This window comes from Podarcis liolepis (genome assembly GCF_965112155.1).
Source record: "Podarcis liolepis genome assembly, contig: HAP1_SCAFFOLD_22, whole genome shotgun sequence".
Taxonomy (NCBI): Eukaryota; Metazoa; Chordata; class Lepidosauria; order Squamata; family Lacertidae; genus Podarcis; species Podarcis liolepis.
The window spans coordinates 4517861-4543380 of NW_028148947.1; positions in this window are offsets into that span (position 1 = coordinate 4517861).

Here is a 25520-nt window from a genome sequence, read left to right on the forward strand (position 1 = left end):
TTTAGCAGAAATTGTGACCGCGCGGTTTAGGGATTTTTTTAAAAAAGTTGTTCAGACGTCGAGGGCTAATTCTGTTTTCGATGATAAAAACCCATCTTTTTCCACCGAAAAACATTTCAGGGGATCGTTGCAACAGTTTCCTAACATTTTTGAATGAATTGCAGAACGTCAGATTTTTAGCAGAAATCGTGACCGCGCGGCTTAGGGATTTTTTCAAAAAAAGTTGTTCAGACGTCAAGGACTAATTCTGTTTCCAATGATAAAAACCCATCTGTTTCCACCGAAACACCTTTCAGGGGATCACTTGTAACAGTTTGCCAACATTTTGGAGTGAATTGCAGAACGTCAGATTTTTAGCAGAAATTGTGACCGCGCGGCTTAGGGATTTTTTCAAAAAAAGTTGTTCAGACGTCGAGGGCTAATTCTGTTTCCGATGATAAAAATCCATCTGTTTCCACCGAAAAACATTTCAGGGGATCACTTACAACAGTTTGCCAACATTTTGGAGTGAATTGCAGAACGTCAGATTTTTAGCAGAAATTGTGACCGCGCGGCTTAGGGATTTTTTCAAAAAAAGTTGTTCAGACGTCGAGGGCTATTTCTGTTTCCGATGATAAAAACCCATCTGTTTCCACCGAAAAACATTTCAGGGGATCACTCGCAACAGTTTGCCAACATTTTTGAGTGAATTGCAGAACGTCCGATTTTTAGCAGAAATTGTGACCGCGCGGTTTAGGGATTTTTTTAAAAAAGTTGTTCAGACGTCGAGGGCTAATTCTGTTTTCGATGATAAAAACCTATCTGTTTCCACCGAAAAACATTTCAGGGGATCACTTGCAACAGTTTGCCAACATTTTTGAATGAATTGCAGAACGTCAGATTTTTAGCAGAAATCGTGACCGCGCGGCTTAGGGATTTTTTCAAAAAAAGTTGTTCAGACGTCAAGGACTAATTCTGTTTCCGATGATAAAAACCCATCTGTTTCCACTGAAAAACCTTTCAGGGGATCACTTGCAACAGTTTGCCAACATTTTTGAGTGAATTGCAGAACGTCAGATTTTTAGCAGAAATTGTGAACGCGCGGCTTTGGGACTTTTTCAAAAAAAGTTGTTCAGACTTAATCGGCTAATTCTGTTTCCGATTGTAAATACCCATCTGTTTCCACCGAAAAACCTTTCAGGGGATCACTTGCAACAGTTTGCCAACATTTTTGAGTGAATTGCAGAACGTCAGATTTTTATCAGAAATTGTGACCGCGCGGCTTAGGGATTTTTTCAAAAAAAGTTGTTCAGACGTCGAGGGCTAATTCCGTTTCCGATGATAAAAACCCATCTCTTTCCACCGAAAAACATTTCAGGGGATCACTCGCAACAGTTTGCCAACATTTTTGAGTGAATTGCAGAACGTCCGATTTTTAGCAGAAATTGTGACCGCGCGGTTTAGGGATTTTTTTAAAAAAGTTGTTCAGACGTCGAGGGCTAATTCTGTTTTCGATGATAAAAACCCATCTTTTTCCACCGAAAAACATTTCAGGGGATCAGTTGCAACAGTTTCCTAACATTTTTGAATGAATTGCAGAACGTCAGATTTTTAGCAGAAATCGTGACCGCGCGGCTTAGGGATTTTTTCAAAAAAAGTTGTTCAGACGTCAAGGACTAATTCTGTTTCCAATGATAAAAACCCATCTGTTTCCACCGAAACACCTTTCAGGGGATCACTTGTAACAGTTTGCCAACATTTTGGAGTGAATTGCAGAACGTCAGATTTTTAGCAGAAATTGTGACCGCGCGGCTTAGGGATTTTTTCAAAAAAAGTTGTTCAGACGTCGAGGGCTAATTCTGTTTCCGATGATAAAAATCCATCTGTTTCCACCGAAAAACATTTCAGGGGATCACTTACAACAGTTTGCCAACATTTTGGAGTGAATTGCAGAACGTCAGATTTTTAGCAGAAATTGTGACCGCGCGGCTTAGGGATTTTTTCAAAAAAAGTTGTTCAGACGTCGAGGGCTATTTCTGTTTCCGATGATAAAAACCCATCTGTTTCCACCGAAAAACATTTCAGGGGATCACTCGCAACAGTTTGCCAACATTTTTGAGTGAATTGCAGAACGTCCGATTTTTAGCAGAAATTGTGACCGCGCGGTTTAGGGATTTTTTTAAAAAAGTTGTTCAGACGTCGAGGGCTAATTCTGTTTTCGATGATAAAAAACTATCTGTTTCCACCGAAAAACATTTCAGGGGATCACTTGCAACAGTTTGCCAACATTTTTGAATGAATTGCAGAACGTCAGATTTTTAGCAGAAATCGTGACCGCGCGGCTTAGGGATTTTTTCAAAAAAAGTTGTTCAGACGTCAAGGACTAATTCTGTTTCCGATGATAAAAACCCACCTGTTTCCACCCAAAAACCTTTCAGGGGATCACTTGCAACAGTTTGCCAACATTTTGGAGTGAATTGCAGAACGTCAGATTTTGAGCAGAAATTGTGACCGCGCGGCTTAGGGATTTTTTCAAAAAAAGTTATTCAGACGTCGAGGGCTAATTCTGTTTCCGATGATAAAAACCCATCAGTTTCCACCGAATAACATTTCAGGGGATCACTTGCAACAGTTTGCCAACATTGTGGAGTGAATTGCAGAACGTCAGATTTTTAGCAGAAATTGTGACCGCGCGGCTTAGGGATTTTTTCAAAAAAAGTTATTCAGACGTCGAGGGCTAATTCTGTTTCCGATGATAAAAACCCATCTGTTTCCACCGAAAAACATTTCAGGGGATCACTTGCAACAGTTTGCCAACATTTTGAGTGAATTGCAGAACGTCAGAATTTTAGCAGAAATTGTGACCGCGCGGCTTAGGGATTTTTTCAAAAAAAGTTGTTCAGACGTCGAGGGCTAATTCTGTTTCTGATGATAAAAACCCACGTGTTTCCACCGAAAAACCTTTCAGGGGATCACTTGCAACAGTTTGCCAACATTTTTGAGTGAATTGCAGAACGTCAGATTTTTAGCAGAAATTGTGACCGCGCGGCTTAGGGATTTTTTCAAAAAAAGTTCTTCAGATGTCAAGGGCTAATTCTGTTTCCGATGATAAAAACCCATCAGTTTCCACCGGAAAACATTTCAGGGGATCACTTGCAATAGTTTGCAACATTTTGGAGTGAATTGCAGGAACGTCAGATTTTGAGCATAAATTGTGACCGCGCGGCTTAGGGATTTTTTCAAAAAAAGTTGTTCAGACGTCGAGGGCTAATTTTGTTCCCGATGATAAAAACCCATCTGTTTCCACCGAAAAACATTTCAGAGGATCACTTGCAACAGTTTGCCAACATTTTTGACTGAATTGCAGAACGTCAGATTTTTAGCAGAAATTGTGACAGCGCGGCTTAGGGATTTTTTCAAAAAAAGTTGTTCAGACGTCGAGGGCTAATTCTGTTTCCGATGATAAAAACCCATCTGTTTCCACCGAAAAACATTTCAGGGGATCACTTGCAACAGTTTGCCAACATTTTTGAGTGAATTGCAGAACGTCAGATTTTGAGCAGAAATTGTGACCGCGCGGCTTAGGGATTTTTTCAAAAAAAGTTGTTCAGACGTCGAGGGCTAATTCTGTTTCCGATGATAAAAACCCATCTGTTTCCACCGAAAAACATTTCAGGGGATCACTTGCAATAGTTTGCAACATTTTGGAGTGAATTGCAGGAACGTCAGATTTTGAGCATAAATTGTGACCGCGCGGCTTAGGGATTTTTTCAAAAAAAGTTCTTCAGATGTCAAGGGCTAATTCTGTTTCCGATGATAAAAACCCATCAGTTTCCACCGGAAAACATTTCAGGGGATCACTTGCAATAGTTTGCAACATTTTGGAGTGAATTGCAGGAACGTCAGATTTTGAGCATAAATTGTGACCGCGCGGCTTAGGGATTTTTTCAAAAAAAGTTGTTCAGACGTCGAGGGCTTATTCTGTTTCTGATGATAAAAACCCATGTGTTTCCACCGAAAAACCTTTCAGGGGATCACTTGCAACAGTTTGCCAACATTTTTGAGTGAATTGCAGAACGTCAGATTTTTAGCAGAAATTGTGACCGCGCGGCTTAGGGATTTTTTCAAAAAAAGTTCTTCAGATGTCAAGGGCTAATTCTGTTTCCGATGATAAAAACCCATCAGTTTCCACCGGAAAACATTTCAGGGGATCACTTGCAATAGTTTGCCAACATTTTGGAGTGAATTGCAGGAACGTCAGATTTTGAGCATAAATTGTGACCGCGTGGCTTAGGGATTTTTTCAAAAATTTGTTCAGACGTCGAGGGCTATTTCTGTTTCCGATGATAAAAACCCATCAGTTTCCACCGGAAAACATTTCAGGGGATCACTTGCAATAGTTTGCCAACATTTTGGAGTGAATTGCAGGAACGTCAGATTTTGAGCATAAATTGTGACCGCGCGGCTTAGGGATTTTTGCAAAAAAAGTTGTTCAGACGTCGAGGGCTAATTCTGTTCCTGATGATAAAAACCCATCTGTTTCCACCGAAAAACCTTTCAGGGGATTACATGCAACAGTTTGCAAACATTTTGGAGTGAATTGCAGAACGTCAGATGTTTAGCAGAAATTGTGACCGCGCGGCTTTGGGACTTTTTCAAAAAAAGTTGTTCAGACGTAAAGGGCTAATTCTGTTTCCGATTGTAAATACCCATCTGTTTCCACCGAAAAACCTTTCAGGGGATCACTTGCAACAGTTTGCCAACATTTTTGAGTGAATTGCAGAACGTCAGATTTTTATCAGAAATTGTGACCGCGCGGCTTAGGGATTTTTTCCAAAAAAGTTGTTCAGACGACGAGGGCTAATTCCGTTTCCGATGATAAAAACCCATCTGTTTCCACCGAAAAACATTTCAGGGGATCACTCGCAACAGTTTGCCAACATTTTTGAGTGAATTGCAGAACGTCCGATTTTTAGCAGAAATTGTGACCGCGCGGTTTAGGGATTTTTTAAAAAAAGTTGTTCAGACGTCGAGGGCTAATTCTGTTTTCGATGATAAAAACCCATCTTTTTCCACCGAAAAACATTTCAGGGGATCACTTGCAACAGTTTCCTAACATTTTTGAATGAATTGCAGAACGTCAGATTTTTAGCAGAAATCGTGACCGCGCGGCTTAGGGATTTTTTCAAAAAAAGTTGTTCAGACGTCAAGGACTTATTCTGTTTCCGATGATAAAAACCCATCTGTTTCCACTGAAAAACCTTTCAGGGGATCACTTGCAACAGTTTGCCAACATTGTGGAGTGAATTGCAGAACGTCAGATTTTTAGCAGAAATTGTGAACGCGCGGCTTAGGGATTTTTTCAAAAAAAATTGTTCAGACGTAAAGGGCTAATTCTGTTCCCGATGATAAAAACCCATCTGTTTCCACCGAAAAACCTTTCAGGGGATCACTTGCAACAGTTTGCCAACATTTTGGAGTGAATTGCAGAACGTCAGATTTTTAGCAGAAATTGTGACCGCGCGGCTTAGGGATTTTTTCAAAAAAAGTTGTTCAGACGTCAAGGGCTAATTCTGTTTCCGATGATAAAAACCTATCTGTTTCCACCGAAAAACATTTCAGGGGATCACTCGCAACAGTTTGCCAACATTTTTGAGTGAATTGCAGAACGTCCGATTTTTAGCAGAAATTGTGACCGCGCGGTTTAGGGATTTTTTAAAAAAAGTTGTTCAGACATCGAGGGCTAATTCTGTTTTCGATGATAAAAACCCATCTTTTTCCACCGAAAAACATTTCAGGGGATCACTTGCAACAGTTTCCTAACATTTTTGAATGAATTGCAGAACGTCAGATTTTTAGCAGAAATCGTGACCGCACGGCTTAGGGATTTTTTCAAAAAAAGTTGTTCAGACGTCAAGGACTAATTCTGTTTCCGATGATAAAAACCCATCTGTTTCCACCGAAAAACCTTTCAGGGGATCACTTGCAACAGTTTGCCAACATTTTGGAGTGAATTGCAGAACGTCAGATTTTTAGCAGAAATTGTGACCGCGCGGCTTAGGGATTTTTTCAAAAAAAGTTGTTCAGACGTCGAGGGCTAATTCTGTTTCCGATGATAAAAACCCATCTGTTTCCACCGAAAAACATTTCAGGGGATCACTTACAACAGTTTGCCAACATTTTTGAGTGAATTGCAGAACGTCAGATTTTGAGCAGAAATTGTGACCGCGCGGCTTAGGGATTTTTTCAAAAATTTGTTCAGACGTCGAGGGCTAATTCTGTTTCCGATGATAAAAACCCATCAGTTTCCACCGAAAAACATTTCAGGGGATCACTTGCAACAGTTTGCCAACATTGTGGAGTGAATTGCAGAACGTCAGATTTTTAGCAGAAATTGTGACCGCGCGGCTTAGGGATTTTTTCAAAAAAAGTTATTCAGACGTCGAGGGCTAATTCTGTTTCCGATGATAAAAACCCATCTGTTTCCACCGAAAAACATTTCAGGGGATCACTTGCAACAGTTTGCCAACATTTTGAGTGAATTGCAGAACGTCAGAATTTTAGCAGAAATTGTGACCGCGCGGCTTAGGGATTTTTTCAAAAAAAGTTGTTCAGACGTCGAGGGCTAATTCTGTTTCTGATGATAAAAACCCATGTGTTTCCACCGAAAAACCTTTCAGGGGATCACTTGCAACAGTTTGCCAACATTTTTGAGTGAATTGCAGAACGTCAGATTTTTAGCAGAAATTGTGACCGCGCGGCTTAGGGATTTTTTCAAAAAAAGTTCTTCAGATGTCAAGGGCTAATTCTGTTTCCGATGATAAAAACCCATCAGTTTCCACCGGAAAACATTTCAGGGGATCACTTGCAATAGTTTGCAACATTTTGGAGTGAATTGCAGGAACGTCAGATTTTGAGCATAAATTGTGACCGCGCGGCTTAGGGATTTTTTCAAAAAAAGTTGTTCAGACGTCGAGGGCTAATTTTGTTCCCGATGATAAAAACCCATCTGTTTCCACCGAAAAACATTTCAGAGGATCACTTGCAACAGTTTGCCAACATTTTTGACTGAATTGCAGAACGTCAGATTTTTAGCAGAAATTGTGACCGCGCGGCTTAGGGATTTTTTCAAAAAAAGTTGTTCAGACGTCGAGGGCTAATTCTGTTTCCGATGATAAAAACCCATCTGTTTCCACCGAAAAACCTTTCAGGGGATCACTTGCAACAGTTTGCAAACATTTTGGAGTGAATTGCAGAACGTCAGATGTTTAGCAGAAATTGTGACCGCGCGGCTTTGGGACTTTTTCAAAAAAAGTTGTTCAGACGTAAAGGGCTAATTCTGTTTCCGATTGTAAATACCCATCTGTTTCCACCGAAAAACCTTTCAGGGGATCACTTGCAACAGTTTGCCAACATTTTTGAGTGAATTGCAGAACGTCAGATTTTTATCAGAAATTGTGACCGCGCGGCTTAGGGATTTTTTCAAAAAAAGTTGTTCAGACGTCGAGGGCTAATTCCGTTTCCGATGATAAAAACCCATCTGTTTCCACCGAAAAACATTTCAGGGGATCACTTGCAACAGTTTGCCAACATTTTTGACTGAATTGCAGAACGTCAGATTTTGAGCAGAAATTGTGACCGCGCGGCTTAGGGATTTTTTTTAAAAAAGTTGTTCAGACGTCGAGGGCTAATTCTGTTTCCGATGATAAAAACCCATCTGTTTCCACCGAAAAACATTTCAGGGGATCACTTGCAACAGTTTGCCAACATTTTTGAGTGAATTGCAGAACGTCAGATTTTTAGCAGAAATTGTGACCGCGCGGCTTAGGGATTTTTTCAAAAAAAGTTATTCAGACGTCGAGGGCTAATTCTGTTTCCGATGATAAAAACCCATCTGTTTCCACCGAAAAACATTTCAGGGGATCACTTGCAACAGTTTGCCAACATTTTGAGTGAATTGCAGAACGTCAGAATTTTAGCAGAAATTGTGACCGCGCGGTTTAGGGATTTTTTCAAAAAAAGTTGTTCAGACGTCGAGGGCTAATTCTGTTTCTGATGATAAAAACCCATGTGTTTCCACCGAAAAACCTTTCAGGGGATCACTTGCAACAGTTTGCCAACATTTTTGAGTGAATTGCAGAACGTCAGATTTTTAGCAGAAATTGTGACCGCGCGGCTTAGGGATTTTTTCAAAAAAAGTTGTTCAGACGTCGAGGGCTAATTCTGTTTCCGATGATAAAAACCCATCTGTTTCCACCGAAAAACATTTCAGGGGATCACTTGCAATAGTTTGCAACATTTTGGAGTGAATTGCAGGAACGTCAGATTTTGAGCATAAATTGTGACCGCGCGGCTTAGGGATTTTTTCAAAAAAAGTTCTTCAGATGTCAAGGGCTAATTCTGTTTCCGATGATAAAAACCCATCAGTTTCCACCGGAAAACATTTCAGGGGATCACTTGCAATAGTTTGCAACATTTTGGAGTGAATTGCAGGAACGTCAGATTTTGAGCATAAATTGTGACCGCGCGGCTTAGGGATTTTTTCAAAAAAAGTTGTTCAGACGTCGAGGGCTAATTCTGTTTCTGATGATAAAAACCCATGTGTTTCCACCGAAAAACCTTTCAGGGGATCACTTGCAACAGTTTGCCAACATTTTGGAGTGAATTGCAGAACGTCAGATTTTTAGCAGAAATTGTGACCGCGCGGCTTAGGGATTTTTTCAAAAAAAGTTCTTCAGATGTCAAGGGCTAATTCTGTTTCCGATGATAAAAACCCATCAGTTTCCACCGGAAAACATTTCAGGGGATCACTTGCAATAGTTTGCCAACATTTTGGAGTGAATTGCAGGAACGTCAGATTTTGAGCATAAATTGTGACCGCGCGGCTCAGGGATTTTTTCAAAAAGTTGTTCAGACGTCGAGGGCTATTTCTGTTTCCGATGATAAAAACCCATTAGTTTCCACCGGAAAACATTTCAGGGGATCACTTGCAATAGTTTGCCAACATTTTGGAGTGAATTGCAGGAACGTCAGATTTTGAGCATAAATTGTGACCGCGCGGCTTAGGGATTTTTTCAAAAAAAGTTGTTCAGACGTCGAGGGCTAATTCTGTTCCCGATGATAAAAACCCATCTGTTTCCAACGAAAAACCTTTCAGGGGATCACATGCAACAGTTTGCAAACATTTTGGAGTGAATTGCAGAACGTCAGATGTTTAGCAGAAATTGTGACCGCGCGGCTTTGGGACTTTTTCAAAAAAAGTTGTTCAGACGTAAAGGGCTAATTCTGTTTCCGATTGTAAATACCCATCTGTTTCCACCGAAAAACCTTTCAGGGGATCACTTGCAACAGTTTGCCAACATTTTTGAGTGAATTGCAGAACGTCAGATTTTTATCAGAAATTGTGACCGCGCGGCTTAGGGATTTTTTCCAAAAAAGTTGTTCAGACGACGAGGGCTAATTCCGTTTCCGATGATAAAAACCCATCTGTTTCCACCGAAAAACATTTCAGGGGATCACTCGCAACAGTTTGCCAACATTTTTGAGTAAATTGCAGAACGTCCGATTTTTAGCAGAAATTGTGACCGCGCGGTTTAGGGATTTTTTAAAAAAAGTTGTTCAGACGTCGAGGGCTAATTCTGTTTTCGATGATAAAAACCCATCTTTTTCCACCGAAAAACATTTCAGGGGATCACTTGCAACAGTTTCCTAACATTTTTGAATGAATTGCAGAACGTCAGATTTTTAGCAGAAATCGTGACCGCGCGGCTTAGGGATTTTTTCAAAAAAAGTTGTTCAGACGTCAAGGACTAATTCTGTTTCCGATGATAAAAACCCATCTGTTTCCACTGAAAAACCTTTCAGGGGATCACTTGCAACAGTTTGCCAACATTTTTGAGTGAATTGCAGAACGTCAGATTTTTAGCAGAAATTGTGAACGCGCGGCTTAGGGATTTTTTTTAAAAAAAATTGTACAGACGTAAAGGGCTAATTCTGTTCCCGATGATAAAAACCCATCTGTTTCCACCGAAAAACCTTTCAGGGGATCACTTGCAACAGTTTGCCAACATTTTGGAGTGAATTGCAGAACGTCAGATTTTTAGCAGAAATTGTGACCGCGTGGCTTAGGGATTTTTTCAAAAAAAGTTGTTCAGACGTCAAGGGCTAATTCTGTTTCCGATGATAAAAACCTATCTGTTTCCACCGAAAAACATTTCAGGGGATCACTCGCAACAGTTTGCCAACATTTTTGAGTGAATTGCAGAACGTCCGATTTTTAGCAGAAATTGTGACCGCGCGGTTTAGGGATTTTTTTAAAAAAGTTGTTCAGACATCGAGGGCTAATTCTGTTTTCGATGATAAAAACCCATCTTTTTCCACCGAAAAACATTTCAGGGGATCACTTGCAACAGTTTCCTAACATTTTTGAATGAATTGCAGAACGTCAGATTTTTAGCAGAAATCGTGACCGCACGGCTTAGGGATTTTTTCAAAAAAAGTTGTTCAGACGTCAAGGACTAATTCTGTTTCCGATGATAAAAACCCATCTGTTTCCACCGAAAAACCTTTCAGGGGATCACTTGCAACAGTTTGCCAACATTTTGGAGTGAATTGCAGAACGTCAGATTTTTAGCAGAAATTGTGACCGCGCGGCTTAGGGATTTTTTCAAAAAAAGTTGTTCAGACGTCGAGGGCTAATTCTGTTTCCGATGATAAAAACCCATCTGTTTCCACCGAAAAACATTTCAGGGGATCACTTACAACAGTTTGCCAACATTTTTGAGTGAATTGCAGTACGTCAGATTTTGAGCAGAAATTGTGACCGCGGCTTATGGATTTTTTCAAAAATTTGTTCAGACGTCGAGGGCTATTTCTGTTTCCGATGATAAAAACCCATCTGTTTCCACCGAAAAACATTTCAGGGGATCACTTGCAACAGTTTGCCAACATTTTTGAGTGAATTGCAGAACGTCAGATTTTTAGCAGAAATTGTGACCGCGCGGCTTAGGGATTTTTTCAAAAAAAGTTGTTCAGACGTCGAGGGCTGATTCTGTTTCCGATGATAAAAACCCATCTGTTTCCACCGAAAAACATTTCAGGGGATCACTTGCAACAGTTTGCCAACATTTTTGAGTGAATTGCAGAACGTCAGATTTTGAGCAGAAATTGTGACCGCGCGGCTTAGGGATTTTTTCAAAAAAAGTTGTTCAGACGTCGAGGGCTAATTCTGTTTCCGATGATAAAAACCCATCTGTTTCCACCGAAAAACCTTTCAGGGGATCACTTGCAACAGTTTGCCAACATTTTGGAGTGAATTGCAGAACGTCAGATTTTGAGCAGAAATTGTGACCGCGCGGCTTAGGGATTTTTTCAAAAAAAGTTGTTCAGACGTCGAGGGCTAATTCTGTTTCCGATGATAAAAACCCATCTGTTTCTACCGAAAAACATTTCAGGGGATCACTTGCAACAGTTTGCCAACATTTTTCAGTGAATTGCAGAACGTCAGATTTTTAGCAGAAATTTGACCGCGCGGCTTAGGGATTTTTTCAAAAAAAGTTGTTCAGATGTCGAGGGCTAATTCTGTTTCTGATGATAAAAACCCATCTGTTTCCACCGAAAAACATTTCAGGGGATCACTTGCAACAGTTTGCCAACATTTTTGAGTGAATTGCAGAACGTCAGATTTTTAGCAGAAATTGTGACCGCGCGGCTTAGGGATTTTTTCAAAAATTTGTTCAGACGTCGAGGGCTATTTCTGTTTCCGATGATAAAAACCCATCTGTTTCCACCGAAAAACATTTCAGGGGATCACTCGCAACAGTTTGCCAACATTTTTGAGTGAATTGCAGAACGTCCGATTTTTAGCAGTAATTGTGACCGCGCGGTTTAGGGATTTTTTTAAAAAAGTTGTTCAGACGTCGAGGGCTAATTCTGTTTTCGATGATAAAAACCCATCTGTTTCCACCGAAAAACATTTCAGGGGATCACTTACAACAGTTTGCCAACATTTTGGAGTAAATTGCAGAACGTCAGATTTTTAGCAGAAATTGTGACCGCGCGGCTTAGGGATTTTTTCAAAAAAAGTTGTTCAGACGTCGAGGGCTAATTCTGTTTCCGATGATAAAAACCCATCTGTTTCCACCGAAAAACATTTCAGGGGATCACTTGCAACAGTTTGCCAACATTTTTCAGTGAATTGCAGAACGTCAGATTTTGAGCAGAAATTGTGACCGCGCGGCTTAGGGATTTTTTCAAAAATTTGTTCAGACGTCGAGGGCTATTTCTGTTTCCGATGATAAAAACCCATCTGTTTCCACCGAAAAACATTTCAGGGGATCACTTGCAACAGTTTGCCAACATTTTTGAGTGAATTGCAGAACGTCAGATTTTTAGCAGAAATTGTGACCGCGCGGCTTGGGGATTTTTTCAAAAAAAGTTGTTCAGACGTCGAGGGCTAATTCTGTTTCCGATGATAAAAACCCATCTGTTTCCACCGAAAAACCTTTCAGGGGATCACTTGCAACAGTTTGCCAACATTTTGGAGTGAATTGCAGAACGTCAGATTTTGAGCAGAAATTGTGACCGCGCGGCTTAGGGATTTTTTCAAAAAAAGTTGTTCAGACGTCGAGGGCTAATTCTGTTTCCGATGATAAAAACCCATCTGTTTCTACCGAAAAACATTTCAGGGGATCACTTGCAACAGTTTGCCAACATTTTTGAGTGAATTGCAGAACGTCAGATTTTTAGCAGAAATTGTGAACGCGCGGCTTAGGGATTTTTTCAAAGAAAATTGTTCAGACGTAAAGGGCTAATTCTGTTCCCGATGATAAAAACCCATCTGTTTCCACCGAAAAACCTTTCAGGGGATCACTTGCAACAGTTTGCCAACATTTTGGAGTGAATTGCAGAACGTCAGATTTTTAGCAGAAATTGTGACCGCGCGGCTTAGGGATTTTTTCAAAAAAAGTTGTTCAGACGTCAAGGGCTAATTCTGTTTCCGATGATAAAAACCCATCTGTTTCCACCGAAAAACATTTCAGGGGATCACTCGCAACAGTTTGCCAACATTTTTGAGTGAATTGCAGAACGTCCGATTTTTAGCAGAAATTGTGACCGCGCGGTTTAGGGATTTTTTTAAAAAAGTTGTTCAGACGTCGAGGGCTAATTCTGTTTTCGATGATAAAAACCCATCTTTTTCCACCGAAAAACATTTCAGGGGATCACTTGCAACAGTTTCCTAACATTTTTGAATGAATTGCAGAACGTCAGATTTTTAGCAGAAATCGTGACCGCGCGGCTTAGGGATTTTTTCAAAAAAAGTTGTTCAGACGTCAAGGACTAATTCTGTTTCCGATGATAAAAACCCATCTGTTTCCACCGAAAAACCTTTCAGGGGATCACTTGCAACAGTTTGCCAACATTTTGGAGTGAATTGCAGAACGTCAGATTTTTAGCAGAAATTGTGACCGCGCGGCTTAGGGATTTTTTCAAAAAAAGTTGTTCAGACGTCGAGGGCTAATTCTGTTTCCGATGATAAAAACCCATCTGTTTCCACCGAAAAACATTTCAGGGGATCACTTACAACAGTTTGCCAACATTTTGGAGTGAATTGCAGAACGTCAGATTTTTAGCAGAAATTGTGACCGCGCGGCTTAGGGATTTTTTCAAAAAAAGTTGTTCAGACGTCGAGGGCTAATTCTGTTTCCGATGATAAAAACCCATCTGTTTCCACCGAAAAACATTTCAGGGGATCACTTGCAACAGTTTGCCAACATTTTTGAGTGAATTGCAGAACGTCAGATTTTGAGGAGAAATTGTGACCGCGCGGCTTAGGGATTTTTTCAAAAATTTGTTCAGACGTCGAGGGCTATTTCTGTTTCCGATGATAAAAACCCATCTGTTTCCACCGAAAAACATTTCAGGGGATCACTTGCAACAGTTTGCCAACATTTTTGAGTGAATTGCAGAACGTCAGAATTAGCAGAAATTGTGACCGCGCGGCTTAGGGATTTTTTCAAAAAAAGTTGTTCAGACGTCGAGGGCTAATTCTGTTTCCGATGATAAAAACCCATCTGTTTCCACCGAAAAACATTTCAGGGGATCACTTGCAACAGTTTGCCAACATTTTTGAGTGAATTGCAGAACGTCAGATTTTGAGCAGAAATTGTGACCGCGCGGCTTAGGGATTTTTTCAAAAAAAGTTGTTCAGACGCCGAGGGCTAATTCTGTTTCCGATGATAAAAACCCATCTGTTTCCACCGAAAAACCTTTCAGGGGATCACTTGCAACAGTTTGCCAACATTTTTCAGTGAATTGCAGAACGTCAGATTTTGAGCAGAAATTGTGACCGCGCGGCTTAGGGATTTTTTCAAAAATTTGTTCAGACGTCGAGGGCTATTTCTGTTTCCGATGATAAAAACCCATCTGTTTCCACCGAAAAACATTTCAGGGGATCACTTGCAACAGTTTGCCAACATTTTTGAGTGAATTGCAGAACGTCAGATTTTTAGCAGAAATTGTGACCGCGCGGCTTGGGGATTTTTTCAAAAAAAGTTGTTCAGACGTCGAGGGCTAATTCTGTTTCCGATGATAAAAACCCATCTGTTTCCACCGAAAAACCTTTCAGGGGATCACTTGCAACAGTTTGCCAACATTTTGGAGTGAATTGCAGAACGTCAGATTTTGAGCAGAAATTGTGACCGCGCGGCTTAGGGATTTTTTCAAAAAAAGTTGTTCAGACGTCGAGGGCTAATTCTGTTTCCGATGATAAAAACCCATCTGTTTCTACCGAAAAACATTTCAGGGGATCACTTGCAACAGTTTGCCAACATTTTTGAGTGAATTGCAGAACGTCAGATTTTTAGCAGAAATTGTGAACGCGCGGCTTAGGGATTTTTTCAAAGAAAATTGTTCAGACGTAAAGGGCTAATTCTGTTCCCGATGATAAAAACCCATCTGTTTCCACCGAAAAACCTTTCAGGGGATCACTTGCAACAGTTTGCCAACATTTTGGAGTGAATTGCAGAACGTCAGATTTTTAGCAGAAATTGTGACCGCGCGGCTTAGGGATTTTTTCAAAAAAAGTTGTTCAGACGTCAAGGGCTAATTCTGTTTCCGATGATAAAAACCCATCTGTTTCCACCGAAAAACATTTCAGGGGATCACTCGCAACAGTTTGCCAACATTTTTGAGTGAATTGCAGAACGTCCGATTTTTAGCAGAAATTGTGACCGCGCGGTTTAGGGATTTTTTTAAAAAAGTTGTTCAGACGTCGAGGGCTAATTCTGTTTTCGATGATAAAAACCCATCTTTTTCCACCGAAAAACATTTCAGGGGATCACTTGCAACAGTTTCCTAACATTTTTGAATGAATTGCAGAACGTCAGATTTTTAGCAGAAATCGTGACCGCGCGGCTTAGGGATTTTTTCAAAAAAAGTTGTTCAGACGTCAAGGACTAATTCTGTTTCCGATGATAAAAACCCATCTGTTTCCACCGAAAAACCTTTCAGGGGATCACTTGCAACAGTTTGCCAACATTTTGGAGTGAATTGCAGAACGTCAGATTTTTAGCAGAAATTGTGACCGCGCGGCTTAGGGATTTTTTCAAAAAAAGTTGTTCAGACGTCGAGGGCTAATTCTGTTTCCGATGATAAAAACCCATCTGTTTCCACCGAAAAACATTTCAGGGGATCACTTACAACAGTTTGCCAACATTTTGGAGTGAATTGCAGAACGTCAGATTTTTAGCAGAAATTGTGACCGCGCGGCTTAGGGATTTTTTCAAAAAAAGTTGTTCAGACGTCGAGGGCTAATTCTGTTTCCGATGATAAAAACCCATCTGTTTCCACCGAAAAACATTTCAGGGGATCACTTGCAACAGTTTGCCAACATTTTTGAGTGAATTGCAGAACGTCAGATTTTGAGGAGAAATTGTGACCGCGCGGCTTAGGGATTTTTTCAAAAATTTGTTCAGACGTCGAGGGCTATTTCTGTTTCCGATGATAAAAACCCATCTGTTTCCACCGAAAAACATTTCAGGGGATCACTTGCAACAGTTTGCCAACATTTTTGAGTGAATTGCAGAACGTCAGAATTAGCAGAAATTGTGACCGCGCGGCTTAGGGATTTTTTCAAAAAAAGTTGTTCAGACGTCGAGGGCTAATTCTGTTTCCGATGATAAAAACCCATCTGTTTCCACCGAAAAACATTTCAGGGGATCACTTGCAACAGTTTGCCAACATTTTTGAGTGAATTGCAGAACGTCAGATTTTGAGCAGAAATTGTGACCGCGCGGCTTAGGGATTTTTTCAAAAAAAGTTGTTCAGACGCCGAGGGCTAATTCTGTTTCCGATGATAAAAACCCATCTGTTTCCACCGAAAAACCTTTCAGGGGATCACTTGCAACAGTTTGCCAACATTTTGGAGTGAATTGCAGAACGTCAGATTTTGAGCAGAAATTGTGACCGCGCGGCTTAGGGATTTTTTCAAAAAAAGTTGTTCAGACGTCGAGGGCTAATTCTGTTTCCGATGATAAAAACCCATCTGTTTCTACCGAAAAACATTTCAGGGGATCACTTGCAACAGTTTGCCAACATTTTTGAGTGAATTGCAGAACGTCAGATTTTTAGCAGAAATTGTGACCGCGCGGCTTAGGGATTTTTTCAAAAAAAGTTGTTCAGACGTCGAGGGCTAATTCTGTTTCCGATGATAAAAACCCATCTGTTTCCACCGAAAAACATTTCAGGGGATCACTTGCAACAGTTTGCCAACATTTTTGAGTGAATTGCAGAACGTCAGATTTTTAGCAGAAATTGTGACCGCGCGGCTTAGGGATTTTTTCAAAAATTTGTTCAGACGTCGAGGGCTATTTCTGTTTCCGATGATAAAAACCCATCTGTTTCCACCGAAAAACATTTCAGGGGATCACTTGCAACAGTTTGCCAACATTTTTGAGTGAATTGCAGAACGTCCGATTTTTAGCAGTAATTGTGACCGCGCGGTTTAGGGATTTTTTTAAAAAAGTTGTTCAGACGTCGAGGGCTAATTCTGTTTTCGATGATAAAAACCCATCTGTTTCCACCGAAAAACATTTCAGGGGATCACTTGCAACAGTTTGCCAACATTTTTGAGTGAATTGCAGAACGTCAGATTTTGAGCAGAAATTGTGACCGCGCGGCTTAGGGATTTTTTCAAAAAAAGTTGTTCAGACGTCGAGGGCTAATTCTGTTTCCGATGATAAAAACCCATCTGTTTCCACCGAAAAACCTTTCAGGGGATCACTTGCAACAGTTTGCCAACATTTTGGAGTGAATTGCAGAACGTCAGATTTTGAGCAGAAATTGTGACCGCGCGGCTTAGGGATTTTTTCAAAAAAAGTTGTTCAGACGTCGAGGGCTAATTCTGTTTCCGATGATAAAAACCCATCTGTTTCTACCGAAAAACCTTTCAGGGGATCACTTGCAACAGTTTGCCAACATTTTGGAGTGAATTGCAGAACGTCAGATTTTGAGCAGAAATTGTGACCGCGCGGCTTAGGGATTTTTTCAAAAAAAGTTGTTCAGACGTCGAGGGCTAATTCTGTTTCCGATGATAAAAACCCATCTGTTTCTACCGAAAAACATTTCAGGGGATCACTTGCAACAGTTTGCCAACATTTTTGAGTGAATTGCAGAACGTCAGATTTTTAGCAGAAATTGTGAACGCGCGGCTTAGGGATTTTTTCAAAGAAAATTGTTCAGACGTAAAGGGCTAATTCTGTTCCCGATGATAAAAACCCATCTGTTTCCACCGAAAAACCTTTCAGGGGATCACTTGCAACAGTTTGCCAACATTTTGGAGTGAATTGCAGAACGTCAGATTTTTAGCAGAAATTGTGACCGCGCGGCTTAGGGATTTTTTCAAAAAAAGTTGTTCAGACGTCAAGGGCTAATTCTGTTTCCGATGATAAAAACCCATCTGTTTCCACCGAAAAACATTTCAGGGGATCACTCGCAACAGTTTGCCAACATTTTTCAGTGAATTGCAGAACGTCCGATTTTTAGCAGAAATTGTGACCGCGCGGTTTAGGGATTTTTTTAAAAAAGTTGTTCAGACGTCGAGGGCTAATTCTGTTTTCGATGATAAAAACCCATCTTTTTCCACCGAAAAACATTTCAGGGGATCACTTGCAACAGTTTCCTAACATTTTTGAATGAATTGCAGAACGTCAGATTTTTAGCAGAAATCGTGACCGCGCGGCTTAGGGATTTTTTCAAAAAAAGTTGTTCAGACGTCAAGGACTAATTCTGTTTCCGATGATAAAAACCCATCTGTTTCCACCGAAAAACCTTTCAGGGGATCACTTGCAACAGTTTGCCAACATTTTGGAGTGAATTGCAGAACGTCAGATTTTTAGCAGAAATTGTGACCGCGCGGCTTAGGGATTTTTTCAAAAAAAGTTGTTCAGACGTCGAGGGCTAATTCTGTTTCCGATGATAAAAACCCATCTGTTTCCACCGAAAAACATTTCAGGGGATCACTTACAACAGTTTGCCAACATTTTGGAGTGAATTGCAGAACGTCAGATTTTTAGCAGAAATTGTGACCGCGCGGCTTAGGGATTTTTTCAAAAAAAGTTGTTCAGACGTCGAGGGCTAATTCTGTTTCCGATGATAAAAACCCATCTGTTTCCACCGAAAAACATTTCAGGGGATCACTTGCAACAGTTTGCCAACATTTTTGAGTGAATTGCAGAACGTCAGATTTTGAGCAGAAATTGTGACCGCGCGGCTTAGGGATTTTTTCAAAAATTTGTTCAGACGTCGAGGGCTATTTCTGTTTCCGATGATAAAAACCCATCTGTTTCCACCGAAAAACATTTCAGGGGATCACTTGCAACAGTTTGCCAACATTTTTGAGTGAATTGCAGAACGTCAGAATTAGCAGAAATTGTGACCGCGCGGCTTTGGGACTTTTTCAAAAAAAGTTGTTCAGACGTAAAGGGCTAATTCTGTTTCCGATGATAAAAACCCATCTGTTTCCACCGAAAAACATTTCAGGGGATCACTTGCAACAGTTTGCCAACATTTTTGAGTGAATTGCAGAACGTCAGATTTTGAGCAGAAATTGTGACCGCGCGGCTTAGGGATTTTTTCAAAAAAAGTTGTTCAGACGTCGAGGGCTAATTCTGTTTCCGATGATAAAAACCCATCTGTTTCCACCGAAAAACCTTTCAGGGGATCACTTGCAACAGTTTGCCAACATTTTGGAGTGAATTGCAGAACGTCAGATTTTGAGCAGAAATTGTGACCGCGCGGCTTAGGGATTTTTTCAAAAAAAGTTGTTCAGACGTCGAGGGCTAATTCTGTTTCCGATGATAAAAACCCATCTGTTTCTACCGAAAAACATTTCAGGGGATCACTTGCAACAGTTTGCCAACATTTTTGAGTGAATTGCAGAACGTCAGATTTTTAGCAGAAATTGTGACCGCGCGGCTTAGGGATTTTTTCAAAAAAAGTTGTTCAGACGTCGAGGGCTAATTCTGTTTCCGATGATAAAAACCCATCTGTTTCCACCGAAAAACATTTCAGGGGATCACTTGCAACAGTTTGCCAACATTTTTGAGTGAATTGCAGAACATCAGATTTTTAGCAGAAATTGTGACCGCGCGGCTTAGGGATTTTTTCAAAAATTTGTTCAGACGTCGAGGGCTATTTCTGTTTCCGATGATAAAAACCCATCTGTTTCCACCGAAAAACATTTCAGGGGATCACTTGCAACAGTTTGCCAACATTTTTGAGTGAATTGCAGAACGTCCGATTTTTAGCAGTAATTGTGACCGCGCGGTTTAGGGATTTTTTTAAAAAAGTTGTTCAGACGTCGAGGGCTAATTCTGTTTTCGATGATAAAAACCCATCTGTTTCCACCGAAAAACATTTCAGGGGATCACTTGCAACAGTTTGCCAACATTTTTGAGTGAATTGCAGAACGTCAGATTTTGAGCAGAAATTGTGACCGCGCGGCTTAGGGATTTTTTCAAAAAAAGTTGTTCAGACGTCGAGGGCTAATTCTGTTTCCGATGATAAAAACCCATCTGTTTCCACCGAAAAACCTTTCAGGGGATCACTTGCAACAGTTTGCCAACATTTTGGAGTGAATTGCAGAACGTCAGATTTTGAGCAGAAATTGTGACCGCGCGGCTTAGGGATTTTTTCAAAAAAAGTTGTTCAGACGTCGAGGGCTAATTCTGTTTCCGATGATAAAAACCCATCTGTTTCCACCGAAAAACATTTCAGGGGATCACTTACAACAGTTTGCCAACATTTTGGAGTGAATTGCAGAACGTCAGATTTTTAGCAGAAATTGTGACCGCGCGGCTTAGGGATTTTTTCAAAAAAAGTTGTTCAGACGTCGAGGGCTAATTCTGTTTCCGATGATAAAAACCCATCTGTTTCCACCGAAAAACATTTCAGGGGATCACTTGCAACAGTTTGCCAACATTTTTGAGTGAATTGCAGAACGTCAGATTTTGAGCAGAAATTGTGACCGCGCGGCTTAGGGATTTTTTCAAAAATTTGTTCAGACGTCGAGGGCTATTTCTGTTTCCGATGATAAAAACCCATCTGTTTCCACCGAAAAACATTTCAGGGGATCACTTGCAACAGTTTGCCAACATTTTTGAGTGAATTGCAGAACGTCAGAATTAGCAGAAATTGTGACCGCGCGGCTTTGGGACTTTTTCAAAAAAAGTTGTTCAGACGTAAAGGGCTAATTCTGTTTCCGATGATAAAAACCCATCTGTTTCCACCGAAAAACATTTCAGGGGATCACTTGCAACAGTTTGCCAACATTTTTGAGTGAATTGCAGAACGTCAGATTTTGAGCAGAAATTGTGACCGCGCGGCTTAGGGATTTTTTCAAAAAAAGTTGTTCAGACGTCGAGGGCTAATTCTGTTTCCGATGATAAAAACCCATCTGTTTCCACCGAAAAACCTTTCAGGGGATCACTTGCAACAGTTTGCCAACATTTTGGAGTGAATTGCAGAACGTCAGATTTTGAGCAGAAATTGTGACCGCGCGGCTTAGGGATTTTTTCAAAAAAAGTTGTTCAGACGTCGAGGGCTAATTCTGTTTCCGATGATAAAAACCCATCTGTTTCTACCGAAAAACATTTCAGGGGATCACTTGCAACAGTTTGCCAACATTTTTGAGTGAATTGCAGAACGTCAGATTTTTAGCAGAAATTGTGACCGCGCGGCTTAGGGATTTTTTCAAAAAAAGTTGTTCAGACGTCGAGGGCTAATTCTGTTTCCGATGATAAAAACCCATCTGTTTCCACCGAAAAACATTTCAGGGGATCACTTGCAACAGTTTGCCAACATTTTTGAGTGAATTGCAGAACATCAGATTTTTAGCAGAAATTGTGACCGCGCGGCTTAGGGATTTTTTCAAAAATTTGTTCAGACGTCGAGGGCTATTTCTGTTTCCGATGATAAAAACCCATCTGTTTCCACCGAAAAACATTTCAGGGGATCACTTGCAACAGTTTGCCAACATTTTTGAGTGAATTGCAGAACGTCCGATTTTTAGCAGTAATTGTGACCGCGCGGTTTAGGGATTTTTTTAAAAAAGTTGTTCAGACGTCGAGGGCTAATTCTGTTTTCGATGATAAAAACCCATCTGTTTCCACCGAAAAACATTTCAGGGGATCACTTGCAACAGTTTGCCAACATTTTTGAGTGAATTGCAGAACGTCAGATTTTGAGCAGAAATTGTGACCGCGCGGCTTAGGGATTTTTTCAAAAAAAGTTGTTCAGACGTCGAGGGCTAATTCTGTTTCCGATGATAAAAACCCATCTGTTTCCACCGAAAAACCTTTCAGGGGATCACTTGCAACAGTTTGCCAACATTTTGGAGTGAATTGCAGAACGTCAGATTTTGAGCAGAAATTGTGACCGCGCGGCTTAGGGATTTTTTCAAAAAAAGTTGTTCAGACGTCGAAGGCTAATTCTGTTTCCGATGATAAAAACCCATCTGTTTCCACCGAAAAACATTTCAGGGGATCACTTGCAACAGTTTGCCAACATTTTTGAGTGAATTGCAGAACGTCAGATTTTTAGCAGAAATTGTGACCGCGCGGCTTAGGGATTTTTTCAAAAATTTGTTCAGACGTCGAGGGCTATTTCTGTTTCCGATGATAAAAACCCATCTGTTTCCACCGAAAAACATTTCAGGGGATCACTTGCAACTGTTTGCCAACATTTTTGAGTGAATTGCAGAACGTCCGATTTTTAGCAGTAATTGTGACCGCGCGGTTTAGGCATTTTTTCAAAAAAAGTTGTTCAGACGTCGAGGGCTAATTCTGTTTCCGATGATAAAAACCCATCTGTTTCTACCGAAAAACATTTCAGGGGATCACTTGCAACAGTTTGCCAACATTTTTGAGTGAATTGCAGAACGTCAGATTTTTAGCAGAAATTGTGACCGCGCGGCTTAGGGATTTTTTCAAAAAAAGTTGTTCAGACGTCGAGGGCTAATTCTGTTTCCGATGATAAAAACCCATCTGTTTCCACCGAAAAACATTTCAGGGGATCACTTGCAACAGTTTGCCAACATTTTTGAGTGAATTGCAGAACGTCAGATTTTTAGCAGAAATTGTGACCGCGCGGCTTAGGGATTTTTTCAAAAATTTGTTCAGACGTCGAGGGCTATTTCTGTTTCCGATGATAAAAACCCATCTGTTTCCACCGAAAAACATTTCAGGGGATCACTTGCAACAGTTTGCCAACATTTTTGAGTGAATTGCAGAACGTCAGATTTTGAGCAGAAATTGTGACCGCGCGGCTTAGGGATTTTTTCAAAAATTTGTTCAGACGTCGAGGGCTATTTCTGTTTCCGATGATAAAAACCCATCTGTTTCCACCGAAAAACATTTCAGGGGATCACTTGCAACAGTTTGCCAACATTTTTGAGTGAATTGCAGAACGTCAGAATTAGCAGAAATTGTGACCGCGCGGCTTTGGGACTTTTTCAAAAAAAGTTGTTCAGACGTAAAGGGCTAATTCTGTTTCCGATGATAAAAACCCATCTGTTTCCACCGAAAAACATTTCAGGGGATCACTTGCAACAGTTTGCCAACATTTTTGAGTGAATTGCAGAACGTCAGATTTTGAGCAGAAATTGTGACCGCGCGGCTTAGGGATTTTTTCAAAAAAAGTTGTTCAGACGTCGAGGGCTAATTCTGTTTCCGATGATAAAAACCCATCTGTTTCCACCGAAAAACCTTTCAGGGGATCACTTGCAACAGTTTGCCAACATTTTGGAGTGAATTGCAGAACGTCAGATTTTGAGCAGAAATTGTGACCGCGCGGCTTAGGGATTTTTTCAAAAAAAGTTGTTCAGACGTCGAGGGCTAATTCTGTTTCCGATGATAAAAACCCATCTGTTTCTACCGAAAAACATTTCAGGGGATCACTTGCAACAGTTTGCCAACATTTTTGAGTGAATTGCAGAACGTCAGATTTTGAGCAGAAATTGTGACCGCGCGGCTTAGGGATTTTTTCAAAAAAAGTTGTTCAGACGTCGAGGGCTAATTCTGTTTCCGATGATAAAAACCCATCTGTTTCCACCGAAAAACCTTTCAGGGGATCACTTGCAACAGTTTGCCAACATTTTGGAGTGAATTGCAGAACGTCAGATTTTGAGCAGAAATTGTGACCGCGCGGCTTAGGGATTTTTTCAAAAAAAGTTGTTCAGACGTCGAAGGCTAATTCTGTTTCCGATGATAAAAACCCATCTGTTTCCACCGAAAAACATTTCAGGGGATCACTTGCAACAGTTTGCCAACATTTTTGAGTGAATTGCAGAACGTCAGATTTTTAGCAGAAATTGTGACCGCGCGGCTTAGGGATTTTTTCAAAAATTTGTTCAGACGTCGAGGGCTATTTCTGTTTCCGATGATAAAAACCCATCTGTTTCCACCGAAAAACATTTCAGGGGATCACTTGCAACTGTTTGCCAACATTTTTGAGTGAATTGCAGAACGTCCGATTTTTAGCAGTAATTGTGACCGCGCGGTTTAGGCATTTTTTCAAAAAAAGTTGTTCAGACGTCGAGGGCTAATTCTGTTTCCGATGATAAAAACCCATCTGTTTCTACCGAAAAACATTTCAGGGGATCACTTGCAACAGTTTGCCAACATTTTTGAGTGAATTGCAGAACGTCAGATTTTTAGCAGAAATTGTGACCGCGCGGCTTAGGGATTTTTTCAAAAAAAGTTGTTCAGACGTCGAGGGCTAATTCTGTTTCCGATGATAAAAACCCATCTGTTTCCACCGAAAAACATTTCAGGGGATCACTTGCAACAGTTTGCCAACATTTTTGAGTGAATTGCAGAACGTCAGATTTTTAGCAGAAATTGTGACCGCGCGGCTTAGGGATTTTTTCAAAAATTTGTTCAGACGTCGAGGGCTATTTCTGTTTCCGATGATAAAAACCCATCTGTTTCCACCGAAAAACATTTCAGGGGATCACTTGCAACAGTTTGCCAACATTTTTGAGTGAATTGCAGAACGTCAGATTTTGAGCAGAAATTGTGACCGCGCGGCTTAGGGATTTTTTCAAAAATTTGTTCAGACGTCGAGGGCTATTTCTGTTTCCGATGATAAAAACCCATCTGTTTCCACCGAAAAACATTTCAGGGGATCACTTGCAACAGTTTGCCAACATTTTTGAGTGAATTGCAGAACGTCAGAATTAGCAGAAATTGTGACCGCGCGGCTTTGGGACTTTTTCAAAAAAAGTTGTTCAGACGTAAAGGGCTAATTCTGTTTCCGATGATAAAAACCCATCTGTTTCCACCGAAAAACATTTCAGGGGATCACTTGCAACAGTTTGCCAACATTTTTGAGTGAATTGCAGAACGTCAGATTTTGAGCAGAAATTGTGACCGCGCGGCTTAGGGATTTTTTCAAAAAAAGTTGTTCAGACGTCGAGGGCTAATTCTGTTTCCGATGATAAAAACCCATCTGTTTCCACCGAAAAACCTTTCAGGGGATCACTTGCAACAGTTTGCCAACATTTTGGAGTGAATTGCAGAACGTCAGATTTTGAGCAGAAATTGTGACCGCGCGGCTTAGGGATTTTTTCAAAAAAAGTTGTTCAGACGTCGAGGGCTAATTCTGTTTCCGATGATAAAAACCCATCTGTTTCTACCGAAAAACATTTCAGGGGATCACTTGCAACAGTTTGCCAACATTTTTGAGTGAATTGCAGAACGTCAGATTTTTAGCAGAAATTGTGACCGCGCGGCTTAGGGATTTTTTCAAAAAAAGTTGTTCAGACGTCGAGGGCTAATTCTGTTTCCGATGATAAAAACCCATCTGTTTCCACCGAAAAACATTTCAGGGGATCACTTGCAACAGTTTGCCAACATTTTTGAGTGAATTGCAGAACATCAGATTTTTAGCAGAAATTGTGACCGCGCGGCTTAGGGATTTTTTCAAAAAAAGTTGTTCAGACGTCGAGGGCTATTTCTGTTTCCGATGATAAAAACCCATCTGTT